Source organism: Diceros bicornis, chromosome 10, assembly GCF_020826845.1.
Source record: "Diceros bicornis minor isolate mBicDic1 chromosome 10, mDicBic1.mat.cur, whole genome shotgun sequence".
NCBI lineage: Eukaryota > Metazoa > Chordata > Mammalia > Perissodactyla > Rhinocerotidae > Diceros > Diceros bicornis.
In genome coordinates this window covers 11,120,568-11,137,415 of record NC_080749.1, presented here as the reverse complement: position 1 = coordinate 11,137,415, position 16,848 = coordinate 11,120,568, and the positions used below count along the sequence as shown (strand labels likewise).

The 16,848-nt window shown below is 40.9% G+C and overlaps 1 protein-coding gene across 1 annotated transcript in view; it reads right to left on the bottom strand.

The window, feature by feature from the left end:
* Window positions 1-14,642, bottom strand: part of CLASP1 (cytoplasmic linker associated protein 1) — a 260,490-nt gene extending 245,848 nt beyond the window's left edge. The window contains exon 1 of the mRNA XM_058548789.1: window positions 13,437-14,642. The gene's annotated coding sequence lies outside the window, so the exon portion shown is untranslated. The remainder of the gene's footprint in view (window positions 1-13,436) is intronic.
* Between the last annotated feature and the right edge of the window lie 2,206 nt (window positions 14,643-16,848).

Genomic DNA, 16,848 nt, shown 5'->3' with positions numbered 1-16,848 from the left:
GTCCAAATCTAAGAATTTATCTAAGGAAATCATTGGTCGAGTATGCTAAAATGTATATATAAAGTTGTTCATTGCAGCTGTTCATGCAAGTTTTTTTTAATGAAAATAATCCTATATGTTCAAGAATAGGGAATTGGAAAAGAAATTACAGTACATCCAAACAACAGCATACCATGCAGTCACTGAGAATGATACTAAAAATATGTTCTTATTGGCCTGGAAAGATCTCCACAATCAGTTTAGTAAAAAAAGCAAACTAGAAAACAGCATGTTCATGTTTATGACATCATTTTTGTTTATAAAATAAAAAGTAGTCTTCATGCACAGAAAATTCTTCATGCACAGAAAAAGTATGGGAAGGAAATATACCATAATGTTAACACTGTATTTTCTACAATGAAAATGTACTATTTATATAACAAGAAATAATACCTGTTAAAAAAAACAGAACGACGCCGCAACCTATACATACACATACAGGCTCATATATGCACAGAACATCTCGAAGATCATTTGAGAAGCAAGAAACAGTGGATGTCTCTGGGAATGCGATGCAGAAGAATGGAGAAAAGGATGGAAAAAGTCTTACATTTCACTCTCTATCTTTGTGTATCTTTTAAACTCTTCAACCCTGTACATATTACCTATTCAAAGAGAATATAAATTTTAAAACATTAAAAGTATGTTAATATTCTTTCTAGTCAAACCATACTGTATCCAATAAATACCTGAAAGTTATTTGAAAAGCATCATCAGTTACTACACAAAGAATCGAAAAATATAAAAAGATCCAGTTATTCAGCAAATTGTCCATTTCAAGTATTGATCTCTAGAAAGCAGGATTAGTAACACCTACAAGGAAACAAAGCTTATTTCTGAAACGTGTCCAGTCATAGAATTCTTGCAAAGTCAAAAACAGAAAAACAAACATGTAATGAGAAGATAAGTGTTCGATTCATTTTTGATCACTGAATTATAACCATGTTTTAATTCAAAAATGACACATGACAAGACAGGGTCATATGCTTTTACAAAATTACACTTTTAAGTGTATTAACTACAGGATTCTCATATTGCAGGTTGGGTTTTGTTAAAACCTGTAAGGTGGATAACTCGGCAAAAATTTTAAAGGCACAAAACTTTCAACCCAAAATGTTGACTTACAGGAATTTATTTATTCATACATGTGCAAAATAAATTATTGTAGGAGTATTCTTTGTGGCATAGTTTATAAACACAAAAGACTAGAAAAACTAACTGTTCCTCAATAGAGGGCTAGGTAAATCATGGTATGCCACACAATGGCATACTATTCAGCCACACTCTTCATTTAAAAAAACAATGAGGAAGCCTTTAATGTACTGACATAGAATGATTTCCATTAAGTTAAAAAAAAAAAAAAGCAAGATGCAGGGTAGTCTGTAATAGGCTACCATCTGTACAAAAAAGGGTGGGAAAAGTGTGTATGTGTGTTATATACGCATTTTTTTCACATATATAATTAATAACATTGATGTCCCCAGGAAAGGGACTGGGTGGATGGCAGATACGATAAGAGGAAAACTTAAATTTTAGATCATGTGTATTACCTGTTCAAAAAATTAATATTTTATAATAAAAAAATTTAATGCATTTAAGTAGCAGTTCTATTTCTCCTTTCCAGAGAATTTAAACAAGATGAAAGGAATCTTCATATATGACTACAACAAATTTAAACTTGCTCATAATAAAAAGGGACATAAGAATATCCCCTACGTACTCAGCAATAAAATCAATGAATACATGCAACAATGTGGATGACTCTCAAAATCATTTAGCTGAGTGGAAGAAGCTAGACAAAAAAGTACAAATGATTCCATTTCCATAAAGTTCTCAGAGATGCAAACCACTCTCTAGTGACAGAACACAGAGAAGTGGTCGCCTTGGGATGGGGAGCCCAGGAGGGACGGATCACAAAGCAGAAAGAGGAAACTTGTGGGGATGATGGACATGTCCATTATCTTGACTGAAGTGATGGTTTCATGGGTACGTACATATGTCAAAACTTATCAAACTGTGCACTTTAAATATGTAGTTTTTTTGTTTGTTTGTTTTTTGTTTTTTTTGGTGAGGAAGATCAGCCCTGAGCTAACATCCACGCCCAATCCTCTTTTTGCTGAGGAAGACTGGCCCTGGGCTAACATCCGTGCCCATCTTCCTCCACTTTATATGGGATGCTGCCACAGCATGGCCTGACAAGTGGTGCGTCAGTGCGCCTCTGGGATACTAACCGGCCGCCAGCAGCGGAGGGCGCCCGCTCAACCGCTACGCCACGGGGCGGGCCCCAATATGTACAGTTTATTATATGTCAATTCCACCTCAAAAAAGCTGTTTAAAATAGAATAGATATAATATTTATCAAGTATGTGTAAGGTATAACAAATAATAAAACAACAGAACATTCAAAAAAAAAGAAAGAATATTCCCTACGTACCTTTAGAAAAATTTTTACAGCCAATAATGCATGTAATAAGTTTGTATCTAAAAAATTACATAATTTTAGGGGCTGGCCCCATGGCGTAGTGGTTAAGTTAGCACGCTCCGCTACTGGCGGCCCGGGTTCGGATCCCAGGCACGCAACAACGCACCACTTGTCAGGCCATGCTGTGCTGGCGTCCCATATAAAGTGGAGGAAGATGGGCACACATGTTAGCCCAGGGCCAGTCTTCCTCAGCAAAAAGAGGGCACTGGCATGGATGTTAGCTCAGGGCTGATCTTCCTCACAAAAAAAAGAAATTATATAATTTTAATAATGCCATCACTATCCAGAAGCAATCTCAATAGCAACCAGTTTCCCAAAAGCACAATGTCTAACCCCCGCCCCCAAAATTCCAAATTGAATCACTGATCAGTTGATGACTCAAGTAAAGATTTGAAAACAAAAAAGCCTTGAATTTATCAAGACCTAGAGTTTCAAACAGCCTTCTCTCAGCAAGCGTGCTTTTCTTGGCTCTCGCCTGTAGCCACTTCACAAAATTAGACCATGGTGTTAATATGGCCAAGTCAGGCTCCTTGTCCTGTGGTCACAAGCCAGGTCTCCAGCCAACAGAGCTCTCATAAATGGAAGGCAACAAACAGGCCCCAGAGTACACAACCAGGGGCATGTGTACCTGGTTCAGGGCCTTACATCCTTCATATCAAAATAGGAAGAAGGGGCCAGCCCAGTGGCGTAGTGGTTAAGTTTGTGTGTTCCGCTTCGGCGGCCCAGGGTTGGCAGGTTTGGATTCCGGGCACAGACCTACACACTGCTTACCAAGCCATGCTGTGGCAGGCACCCTACATATGAAGTAGAGGAAGATGGGCACGGATGTTAGCCCAGAGCCAATCTTCCTCAGCAAAAAGAGGAGGATTGGCACCAGATGTTAGCTCAGGGCTGATCTTCCTCACCAAAAAAAAGAAAAAATAGGAAGGAGACACATTTCCCCCCACCCCCAGATTAGGAGCCCTTTCCTCTTGAGTCTTCCCACAGCAGCACACTTAACACAGGAATCATAACCATCTCCTTATTTGTCTGCCTTCCTTCTCAGGGATGGAGCTCTTTGGAAACAGGGCTGAGAGCCTCTCTCTCTGTCCTTGGACACAATAGTAAAGTCTGTTGAATGAAGATTCTGATCAAGGTATATAGTTTGTGCAATCTCTACTAATTGCCCAGGATGTACCCCAGAATAACTCTCTTATTTTAATGGCAGTGGTTTTCATTAAAGGCTCTCTGTGTTTTTGGTCTACTTCTCATTAACACCTATATACACCCTTTCTGCATCCCCTCCAGTCACGCCATCCCACCTCAAAGGAGGTCTAGCAATAAAATGATTAGGAGATGTTCCTAATCTTCCAGTGCTTAGTCATTCTTTCATGATTCCATAAATCATTACTATACAACTCAGCTAAATATTACTTTGTCCAAACAAATGCTGCTTTGGCAATTTCAGAAATCTACTCCAAGTTCTGAAATGAATGAGAGAATGGAAAGCTTCTTCCATCATGTTCACTTGAAAAATGCAATCACAGGCCATAGGCAATCTACTTGGCATGCCAATCACTACCAACAGGTAAACTCAATCAGCAATAGGCTAAAATACCACACCCATCAGCCCAAATCAGCACCACAGAGAGCAATGTGGCATTGAGAGCACTTCTTTTTAAAGGGCCACCCTCCTCAGAATGGGATCCCATGCCTGGAGGGTGATATATTAAATGATAAAAATGCTTCTTGAATCAAATTTTTTAGACGAAGTACACACACAAAGATTTAGTTACAGATTCAGATACATACCAGGCCCAACTTCTCCATAAGTAAGGCCAGGGCAGGGAAAGAAAATAGCATCTCTCCTTCTTACTCTCCCCGGCATAAACCATTATTCCTACTAAGGGAGTGCAAGCTCTTGTGGAATCAGTTTGTTGGTTGACAATTACCTTGAAAGCATGTGAAATACTGGATTTGCTCTGGCCTCTCTGATGTTATGTTGCTTAGAACTAGAAAATAAAAGAATAAAATAATTCCTTTCTTTGTTTTCACTGTTAATAGTAAGGATCTGCTAAAATAAGCACCGGATGAACAGCCAGTATCTCAGAGGATAAAAATGTTTATATAACAAGATACTAAGAAATACCTACTTAGGAGTCAAAACTTACTGGAAAACAAAACACCAAAGGCCAATCTTCAAGCTAAGCCTTCCCTTCACTGACATCTGGACGGTAGATTACAAAATGGACTCCCAAGGGCAGTCTGATCACTTAGCACAAGTAACATTAGGCCCTACTAAACACTAAAGAATGTCATGGAGGAAAATCTGATAACATGCACCTAGAGAGAAAGATCAGACACTTCTTCGCTAGTTAACTTGTGGGATTTCTAAGGCAAAAAAAGAATTTTCTAATGAAATTTAATTTTTTTGTTAGAAGGATGTACAGCTATGACATACAGTTATCTACTGCGGCTTTGGGGGGGAAAAAAAGAAAGTAACACAAACTCATGGCACAAACTCAAAATAATTTTCAAAACTAAGAGCATTTGTCAAAAGTGAAAAAGCAGGGTCTAAATATACAAAATCACACCTAAAATGAGTAAAATTCCAAAATTAAAACTCATCATAATCTTAAATAAGTTAAAAATTTTTCAGTCATCCATGAAATGAACCCCATATTATGCAACCTAACTGAGGTTTATCCACATATCTCGTCACATACAAAAAAAATTCCTAAGGCATTAAAAAGACCTAGATACTACTAACAATCTCCACATTTGGGAAAATGACTTAAAATGCAACAACATGGATGAACCCTGAGGGTATTATATTAGGCGAAATAAGCCAGAGAAAGACAAACACTGTGTGATTTCACTCATATGTGGAAGATAAACAAACACATGGACAAAGAGAACAGATTAGTAGTTACCAGAGAGGAAGGGGGTTGTGGGGGGTGGGCGAAAGGGGCACATGTGTACGGTCACAGGTAAAAACTAGACTATTGGTGGTCAGCACGATGCAGTCTATACAGAAACTGATATATAATAACGTATACCTGAAATCACACAATGTTATAAACCAATATGACCTCAATAAAATTTTTTAAAAATCTTGAAAAACTTCATAATATACTGATCATTATCTTTTAAGGATAATTTTCTGCAATTACCCAAAGATCTATGTTTAGCTTCACAATACAGTTAATAAAAGCTAAGCACATCGGGGCCAGCCCAGTGGCATAGTGGTTAAGTTCGTGCACTCCGCTCCAGCAGTCCAGGGTTCACAGGTTCAGATCCTGGGCACCGACCTATGCACTGTTTATCAGGCCATGCTGTGGCAGGCATCCCACATATAAAGTAGAGGAAGACGGGCACTGATGTTAGCCAGGGGCCAATCTTCCCCAGCAAAAAAAAAAGAAAAAGAAAAGTTAAGCACATCATTTGCATGGTACCAGACTGGGCACTAGAGTGGGGGGACAAAAGAGGGTCAGAAACTGGGAAACAAAGAAATATAATATACACCCTACCCTGAAGGTCCTTATAAGTAACCTATTTTGGAACATAAGACACTTAAAAATAACTACACAAAATTAAAAGAAAGGAACTCACATTTATTAAGTATATCTTATACATGTCAAGCAGCAAAGCTGTAACACACGCAAAACATCCATGTATTCTGTTTTAAGGGAAGAAAGGTGGGCAGAGTGGGAGAGTGTAGAGGTTGAGAAGAGAAAGCGATGAAGCAAAAACCCAAAGTAAAATATAAATGCCAGTGAGTGATACAGAAAACAAGTAAAGTCAAGCACCACATAACGACGTTTCAGTCAACCACGGATCGCATATCCGACGGTGGTCCCATAAGATTAGTACCATATAGCCTAAGTGTGTAGTAGGCTAGACCATCTAGGTTATTGTAAGTACACTCTATGATGTTTGCACAATGATAAAATCACCTACCAACACATTTCTCAGAATGTATTCCCGTCATTAAGTGATGTAATTAAACAGCTTATATCAGTCTTTAACAAATGGTGCTGAAACAACTGGGTATCCATATACAAAACAATGAAGTTGGATCCCTACCTCACACCAGATACAAAAATTAACTCAAAATGGGTCAACAACCTAAATGTAAGAGCTAAAACTATAAAACTCTAAGACAAAAACATAGGAATAAATCTTCATGACCTTGGATTTGGCAATGGATTCTCAGACATGACACCAAAAGCATGAGCAGCAAAAGAAAAAACAGATTAACTGGACTTCACCAAAATTAAAAACTTTCATGCATCAAAGGACATTATCAAGAAAGTGAAGACAACCTACAGAATGAAAGAGAGAAAATATTTGCAAATCATATATCTGATAAGAGTTTAATAACCAGAATATATAAGAACTCCTAAAACTCAACAACAAAAAGACACACAACCCAATTTAAAAATGGGCAAAGGACTTGAATAGATATTTCTCCAAAGAAGATATACAAATGGCCAATAAGCACATGAAAAGATGCTCAACACCTTAGTTATTAGGGAAAAGCAAATCAAAACCACAATGAGATACTACTTCACACGTACAAGGATGGCTATAATTAAAAAACAAGCAAACATACAGAAAATAACAAGTGTTGGCAAGCATATGGAGAAACTGAAACCCTCATATGCTGCTGTTGGGAGTGTAAAATGGTACAGCCACTGTGGAAAAGTCTGGCAGTTGCTCAAAAAGCTAAACATAGAATTACCACAAGACCCAGTAATTCTGCTGCTAGGTATATACTCAAAAGGATTGAACAGAGACTGAAACAGAAATCTGTAAACCAATGTGCATCACAGCATTAGTCACAACAGTCAAAAAGTGAAAATAATCCAAGTTCCATCAATAGACGAATGGATAAACCAAATTAAGTATATCTATACAATAGAACATTATTCTGCAATTAAAAAGGAATAACATTCTGATACATGCTACAAAATGAATGAACCTTAAAAACACTATGCTAAGTGAAATTAACCAGTCACAAAAGGACAAAGTATGATTCCACTTACATGAAATATCTAGAAGAGGCAAATTTATAGAGACAGAGAGTGGAAGTTACCAGGGGCTGAGGGAGAGGGAGGAATGGGGATTAATGGTTACAGAGTTTCTTTTTTTTTTTTTTTTTTTTGGTGAGGAAGATCAGCCCTGAGCTAACATCCATACCCATCCTCCTCTTTTTGCTGAGGAAGACCGGCTCTGAGCTAACATCTATTGCCAATCCTCCTCCTTTTTTATTTTTCCCCAAAGCCCCAGTAGATAGTTCTGTGTCATAGCTGCACATCTTTCTAGTTGCTGTATGTGGGATGCGGCCTCAGCATGACCGGAGAAGCGGTGCATCGGTGCACACCTGGGATCCAAACCCGAGCCGCCAGTAGCGGAGCGCGTGCACTTAACCGCGAAGCCACGGGGCCAGCCCCAGTTACAGAGTTTCTGTTTGGGGTGATGGAAAAGATTTGGCAGCATATTGTGGTGATGGCTGCACAACAATGTGAATGTAATTAATGCCACTGAATTGTATACTTAAAAATGGTTAAAATGGCATATTTTATGTTATATAAATTTTGCAATAAAAAATTAAATTAAAAAGAAAAAAAAGTTTATATCAGTTCTTCGTGACCTGGATTGTCCAAGAGTAGATTTCAAATGAGGGACTCAAATCTAAAAAGGACTGTAGGTCACGTGCTCTAACTCTCATGGAAACCCTAGGGGCAGCTTGCATCTCTACATCCTTCCTGGCTAGTGGAGAGGCATCTCCAGATGCCGCCGGATGCTGGGAGCAGACTTTGTCCCAAGGTAGCCCACTGACCTTTCATGAAGGAGGAATAAGGGGCTGGCCCCGTGCCGTAGTGGTTAAGTGCACACGCTCCGCTGCTGGCAGCCCGGGTTCAGATCCCGGGCGTGCACCGATGCACCGCCTGTCAAGCCATGCTATGGCAGCGTCCCATATAAAGTGAAGGAAGATGGGGACGGATGTTAGCTCAGGGCCAGTCTTCCTCAGCAAAAAGAGGAGGATTGGCATGGATGTTAGCTCAGGGCTGATCTTTCTCACAAAAAAAAAAAAAAGAAAAAAGGAGGAATAAGCTGTACTGAACCAGAGATAAATGGAAAGGAAGCTGAAGAATCTGAGAGCCAAACTCTGCTACTCTGCAGCTGCGTGACCATGGACAAATTAATTCAACTTCTTCAAGCCTCAGCTTCCTCTCTTTATAAAACGAAAAAAGCACCTGCCTTTAAATGTTCCCATAAGAAGTGGCAAAAGTATACCTATAGCAGTCAGCCTGGGACCTGGCAAATGTTGAGTGTTCAATCTAAGATGGCTATGCTATTTTGATGATAGGTCTATTTGCCACCCTTCGGCCAAGCAAAGACTGAGCAGGACATGACTTGGGTCTGGAGAACTCCATGACTTATCAGAACTTAAATAAAACACAGCCACCAGCACCACGAGAAAACTAGACAGAAGGAGCTGTTTTTATGCAGTTCAACTACTCTTAGAAAGACTGGCTTATTGTTCCTAGAATGAACCCAGCTACTCTACATTAGGAAGTGCACGGCTACACAATTCATTCCTTCTATACAACAGGCCTCTGTTAGCATGTCTGAGCAACCATTCATAACAGAGTCTGCCTCTACCCACAGGAAAGACACACTCCATGAAGAAACTAGTAGAAAATTAGCTAGAAGGTAGTCTCGAGGCAGTTCTCAAACTTTAGTGGCCTCACAATCACTTGTTAAAAAAGCAGATGCCTAGCCCCCACCACCAGACATTGTGATTACTAAATATTTCAGGCAGAGCCCTTGAGCACAACCGTTTAAAGAAACACTTGAAGGTAGGCCACAAAAATATTATAAGGTTACATTCTGATGTTGACAAATAGACCAATCTGCCCCAGAAAGCAAAGGCTGCGTTTTCCTCCATACCTATCCAGAAATGCAGCAGCTTTGGCAATGCAGGACAGGAGTGGAAACTAAGGAAGGAAGAGAGATTATCTGCATGTAAATATCCAACAGAAACTGCTTATAGTTGGTTCATATAAAAGTCCATCGTTATTGCTTATTCTTTTTTAAAATAAATACAAAATAAGAAATGAAAAATAATCTACCATTCTACACCTCTCACAGTAACAAAAAAATACTTAAATTATATTACTAGAAGTTGGTAAAATTTTTGTGAAACTGGTACATCCTTAGATGGCTGAGAAAATTATTAACTGGTACAACTTTTTGGTCAGCAATCAGGCAATATGTATCAAGTCACCCAATAATCTCACTTCTTTGAATTTATCCTCAGAACACAAAAGGAGCAAACTATATTTCAAAAGACAGTCACTCGTAATACATGTAATATCAAAAAAACAGATACTTGTATGTCAAGGATTTTGGTTCACCAAAACTTGTCATATCAACTCAAATATGACAAATTTATTAAAAATTAAAATGATGCAGGGGCAGCCCAGTGCTGTAGTGGTTAAGTTTGCACACTCCGCTTCAGCAGCCCCGGGTTCACAGGTTCGCAGGGGCGCGGACCTAAACACCGCTCATCAAGCCATGCTGTGGCAACATCCCACATACAAAATGGAGGAAGATGGGCACAGACGTTAGCCCAGGGCCTATCTTCTTCAGCAAAAAAAAAAAAAAAAAAAGATGCCTACTATGTCATTACATGGAAACTATGCATAAAACATGCAAGACTTAAAAATTACTAAAAAGCATCAATCTATGGACAGCTTCAAAGGATGATACATTAATAAATAATAGCTTATGTTAGGATGGTTTGATGTGGGTTTTCCTCCTCTGGTCTCTCAACTTTCTGTATTATTGCTATATTTTTGTAATATGACTATAAATAAATTTAACTCATTCTGCTTGGAAAGTTAACTGGACAATAGTTACAGAGACAGGTGGAAAGTGGATTCATCGGCCTCAGCTATCCCGAGTGAAGATAAACTCACCCAAATGTGCCATACTAACAGGTGGCCACAAGGCCAGTTCTAGATTTTTTTCACAACAAAATAAATCTTAACAGATATATGGAACCATTAAACTTTGAATTTACGTTTTTTAAAAAGCAAGTATAAACACACTAAAAGCCAGGAAGAAATCTGGTTTGGCAGCTATTCACAAGGCAGAAAGATCAGAAGATTCCATGAACCACAACTTTAATACAAGCCAACAAAACTATGCAGCTAAGAGACAGCTGACATGAAAAGAACACTAGGCTGAGAAACAGAAAGCCCAGCTCTCACCCTGGTTCTCTCACACACCAGGCTTTAACCTGCAGGTCTTGGTTTCTCACCTGTAAATTGACAGGATAATGAGGATATCGCCCCCACCTACCTCACAGGACTTTGAAGGGAGCAAATAAGATTACGAATGTAAAAGTGCTTTGAAAATCAAGGGTTTTTCCCCTTAAATCTGGCTACTATCATTATGAAGACATTCATATATATGTAACTACAAAAAAGGGTAACAGTGTTTGGAAGGATATGTTCCAAACTGATGTTAAGTGTGTATGCCTCCCAAGGGGCCTGGATCTCAGAGCCATCCATGCCTCCCTCTTCATCTGCATTGCTCAAATCTTTTAGGAAAGTCTATTCATCTATTACTTGGCAATTTTTTTAATTTGTAAAAGCAAATACAATCACTGACAAAATTAATACAGAGTGCAAGGTTCTCAAACTTTGAGGTTTTTAAGAATTGTCTGAGGATTGGTAAAACTGTGGCTGCCCAGGCCCCACGTAGACTTAACTGACAAAAATCTCTGGCTAAATGGGAACAAATAAGGCCAGGCCATTTGTACTTTAACAAGGTCCCCAAGTGATTCTGGTGACTTGATCACTGCTACTACTACTACATTGTTATTAATATTAACTCCTACCATGAATACATGGTCAGAATACCATGTATATCCACTTACTTACTACATGTGAGTCAACTATTCTCAGCACTTTACAAATATTATCTCATTTAATCCCTACAACAACGCTATAAGTAGGTACTACTATTTAAACACTCTCCTCTCTTTACCCTTGTTTTATAGATGAAATTATTAAAATACAAAGAGATGATTTAACTGGCCCATGGGCCAAAGTCACAGGACTAGTAAGTGGCAGAGCCAGAATGTACAACGAAGTTTGAAAATCCTTGATACAGTTTCCTAAACTAAGACAACAGCTGTATACTCTGGTCAGGTCATATCAAATTCTGTTTTATTTAAGATATTGCATTTAAAGGACACTAAGAAAACTGAGCTGCCTAAAGAATGCATGGTGAAATCACACCAAACATAAGGCGACAAAAGATCTAGGGCTGTTTACGTACTTCCCGCATAATCCTCATCAATTTGTAACATTCTGTCTGTCTCCCCTATTGGACTGTGAGCCCTTGAAGTGCAGGGACCATGTATGTCTTTTCAACTGTACCCTCCGGATAACCAGTTCCCAACTAAAGAAAGGGTTTAATAAGTTAATTAATCGATAAATCTAGAGAAGGTCTGATGACTGTCCTAGGAAATGAAAGGCTATTATGTGGAGGAAAAAACAGATTCATGTTGCTTCAGGGGGTATAACTAAGATCAACAGGTAAAAGGGGTGGGGTAGATTTTGGGGCAGTCTAAAATACCTTTCTAGCAACCAAGACCTATCCAGTAACAGAGAAGCACGTCTGCAGTTTGAGACTGATGACCAGAATACAGTAGACAAAAGGTAGGATGTTGGACTATGGCGCCTAGAAGAGCTCTTCCAAGGCTCAAATTCTATTATTCTAAGTTATGATACATTCGTTTAATCTTTGATACATTCTACAGCGACTAGTTACACAAGTACCAGGAGTAAGCACAGAGGATACCACAAAGTGTTCTATAAACTCCCAGTGCCCTCAAGGATCCAGAGAAGAGTAAATACAGAGGAGTGAATCTTCCAAGGAGGAAGGAATCAGCAAGGAGTGAGGAGACTTCCGGGCAGGAAACAAGAGGGAAGTCAACAAAGGTGTTATGGAAGAAATACCACCATTTGTGCACAATTCAGTAAGGCTCTAAGCACAAAGGAGGCAGGAAAGCCCTGAGGTGACGAAGACTCAGCTAGACACAATTCGTAAATTCTGGTACTAAAAAGAAAAGGCCTTTAGAGGTCACTTAGTCAAACACACACAACTTTATGGATGTTGCCCTGCTTGCTGTGGGTAAAGAAAGGTTAGTTTACTTTCTTAAATTACATTTTACAAACCAAAAACTCTATCATCAATGATTTCTTCTTTGCTCAGGTTTTTTTTTTTTAAACTAATAGATCCTTTTATTTTCTAGGAAATCTTTTAGATGATTCTGTGTTCAAACATTTGCTATTTTTTGCTACTGTCTACTTTTTCCACTATTTGACAACCAGACTTGCAGTTATCAAAATTGACAGTTTTAATAACTCAGCTCTTAGTCTAATATTTCTAATCCTTTAAATGGTTATAATATTTACCAACAGTACTACAAAATAAAAAGTATTACGTTATAATCTAAAAACTACAACTTTATAAGTAGAAGATTGTTAAGAATAAATGGAGTCCCAAAAAGAAATTTAAGTTTCAGGCCCAAGAAACTTTCTCATCCAACTTATAAATCGTGTGACTGAGCCACCCAAGAAAATAGAATTAACAAAAGATTGAAGCAAAAAATCTACATCCAAAACCAATACACAAAATATAACATATGTGAACGATAAACTTAATGTTCTTCCGGTCAATCATTTCTGAACATCCCTGTCAAACTATTTTAAGGATCTGAAATCTTGCTCTATAAAAAGCAAGATCCCATCATCTGAGCTACACTTACAAGATTATATCGCAGCAGTTACTGAAGCATACTGCACCAAGCTTCAGATTTTTTGTTCCGATTAGTATAAAAAATGCTTACCTCTTTTACATAAAGTTGAGTCTGTGGCCAAAATCCTGACACATCAGGAGATCTGGGTTCTCAGTTCTAACACTAATTTAAGGTGTAAGGTTAGCAAAGGCCTTTTCCCTATTTATCACTTACATTGTAACGTGGAGATAACAACATTTGACACCTCCGCCATCAACAGTCTCTTCAAAGGATTTCTGACTTTGGTTAACCTCAGTTGGGAGAATATAAGGCTATGGCTGAAAACTCCTTGTTAAAAATTAAAACTTTGAAAAATCTAAAATAGTGCTACACGTTAATGATAAACTATGAACTATAGAAACTGAGACTCGACTAACAATTGCTAAAAAAGGTACAACTACACAATTTGACAAAAACGAGTAAGCAAATGGCTCACCAAAATTTAAATCTTTCTTAGCAAATGGAGGAGATAAATAATATTCAGTAACTCTGGGACACTGTGGTGTTATTTTTCTTATCTATATGGTCTCTGCATCAATGTTACTCTTCTCCCACTCTCCTGATGAGCAAAAAGAGCCCACTGTCCAGGATCCCTCATACCAAGAGCTCAGTAAATGTCACAAATAATAACAATAAAAATAATAAAAGCGACAATTTCTAAAGCCAGAATTTATACCGGAGTGTGGCACCCGAACAGGGTGCAAGGCACATGGCAGCATGCAACTATTTCTCGCTTCTGCCTCTTCTGCATCACTGCCTCCCAAAGGACTAGAGAATCTGAAGCTCTTACTGCCACATCTACAAATTAAAGTATCATGTTCAAAGAGCTCACAGGTTCTACAAACGGTCAGTATTTAATGAACGAACCCCACGACAGAGAAACTCACCCAGGTGCAACAAGACACGCTTTAAGGCTCCACCTATTTTTTTTTTAATTTTAGAAATAAACACAACTATTTTAAAAACATTATGTAATAAGTTAGACTCTGGAAAACCCCATACTCATCCGAGCGGCTCAGAAAATGGAAAGCAAAATTCGATTAGCTCCATTGTACCCAACCAAGCTAACGTGCAAGATCACACACTCATCTTCGTCAGAGCGTCTCTGCCAATACCAAAGAACAACAAAGGCAAGTTGAGGAGGCTGCACAAGGCTTAACTCAGCACTTGTCCGCTTTCCCAGCTTCCGAAAGCGGCTCTCTGCGGGCCCCAGGGACCAAGGGGACCCTCCGCATCCCGCCCGGCCGGCTGCTGGGCTCGGCGCCGCTCGCTCAGCTTTTGTCTGGCCGGGCTGGGAGCCCGGCCGCCCGCCTCCCCGGCACCCCTTCCCTCTGGATCTTTCTCCACACCCATCACTCTTCCATGATTAGTTGTTGTGGGTTTCTCTCCCTCGCCCCCCTCCCCTTGCAATCCCGGGATCATTTCAAACGCGACTCGGGGTTCACTGGCTTCTCCTCCCCGGCCGGGACATTCGGGTCAGGGAGGGGGCCCGGGGTGGGGTCCGGGAGAGGAAAAGAGAAGGGGACACAAAGCCAGGCTGACCTCACAGCCGCCCTCCCCCCTGCAAAGCAGCCTGGGATCAGCGACCTACCGGTTGGATAAACAACCCTCCCATCCCGCTCCTCGTCCGGCTCCCACCAAAGGGCCGCCCCCTCCCCCCCAAAGTGCACCCGAGAGCCGATGACAGCGCTGGACATCGCCCCCACCCAAACTCGGCGCCCGCCACCGCGAGGGAGGGGGCAGGGGCCTGGGAGGGCTGGGGTCTAAATCTCCTCGCCCTAACCGGGTACTTACAGCCATATTTTCGCTACTCTTGCCGCTGCGACCAGACAGCCGCCGCCTTCTCCTCCACCCCAATGAGGTTAAGCGCTTGGTGCGGAGATTAAAAAGAAAAAAAAAAAAAAAAAATAGATGTCGAGAGCGCCTGCGCAGTGCAGTCTCCCTGTCTCCCCTTACCGCCACCGACCCAGCTGAACCATAGAGAATGTAAACCGAGACCAGAGAGGCGACTGCCTCTCTATGGTAACGCCCTGCGCAGGCGCCAGCCTGGCTGCTCTGGGCTTCAGGAGCTGCAAATCCCAGGAGCCTTTGCCTCCTCTGAGAATGTCAGATGACCCTGATGGGGACCCGTAGAGTAAAGGTTCTTTCAGGGAAGGGAGGCCAGGGTGTAGCTGTGCCTTCTGGGGAGTTGCGGCAAAACTCAGGCTAGGCAAGAACGATCGGATCTAAGCCGCCACGACTATAGGGCACCAAAAAGCATGGAGTGTGGTGAAGAGAGCTAAGGAGGATCCAGGAAAGCCTGGGTAAAAGTCGTCCGGCCGGAAGTTCCTCCGGTCGGGGGGTGGTTCTAATACCTTAGGGAAACAACGGCCTTTCACTTCTGGGTGACGTGCGTCGCGCCCCTATCGAGCGACTTGACTGAAGGAAATTGTGCCCTGCGACTTGCCGTACCGCTTCCGTCCGTTCTCCTTTCCTTTCTCGAGTAGGCGCGGGCGCTTCAGCCGGAAGCACAACTTCTAACGGTTTTTTGCGCTTTTTGAAGCAGAGCGGCCCTCACCTGGGCCTCGGAGATTCTTGAGACGGCCAGCCAGAATCCGTTTCTTTCTTGAGCGTCTCCACAAATAACGCTGCTTCTGTCCTCCCTCTCGCTTTCGGATGATATCTGGGAAAGTGTTTCGGAGGATGGAAAACTGTGCAAGTTATAGGGCTGCCTTTAAGGATCTGAAGGACGCACAGTTTTGCCGCGTCAAGCCTCTGCGCTCGCCGGTAATTTGATGTTGAATGCTTTTGTGTGAGATTATACACTGCTTCCTGGAGGTCACTGTTAGAGTGTGAGTTGACTTCCCTCCATCTCGACGTCCAGTGCATCGAGTTGTCACTGGGAACTGTTGTAGGCCGAGCTCCGTGCTGGTGGCGGGTGTATGTGTTGGGAGAGGGATGCGGGAGGAGAGCTGTAAGATAATGCCCCTGATACGCGGGCTTAGATGGTGTAGGTGGAGAGACTAAGCTGAAGCATTAAGAATAAAGCCGTGTGTAGCCCCTCTGTGTAGTGCAGAAAAGGGAGAGGACTGTGGTCTGAAGGAGTAGGGATGACATGGAGGATGTGACTCCGGGTTGGATCTAGAAAAAGTAACCTATCTTTGGGGCGAAAGCACAAGCAACTTTTTAAAAATGGGTAGTAATGACGAAAGAGCATTCCAGAGAAGAAACACCTTGGGGCAAAGGCTCAAAAGGGAGAAACACCATGGGGCAAAGGCTCAAAAGGGAGAAACACCATGGGGCAAAGGCTCAAAAGGGAGTGGATGTTACTACCGGAAGTACAATGAAGACAGCTAACTGAAATGGGGGGAAAAAGAAGACGGGAAGAGTGGAGAGTAAGGTTTGATAAATAGGATGGGAATTTTTTTTAACTTTAATAGTGGTAAAATACACATAACAAAATTTACCATCTTAACCACTTTTA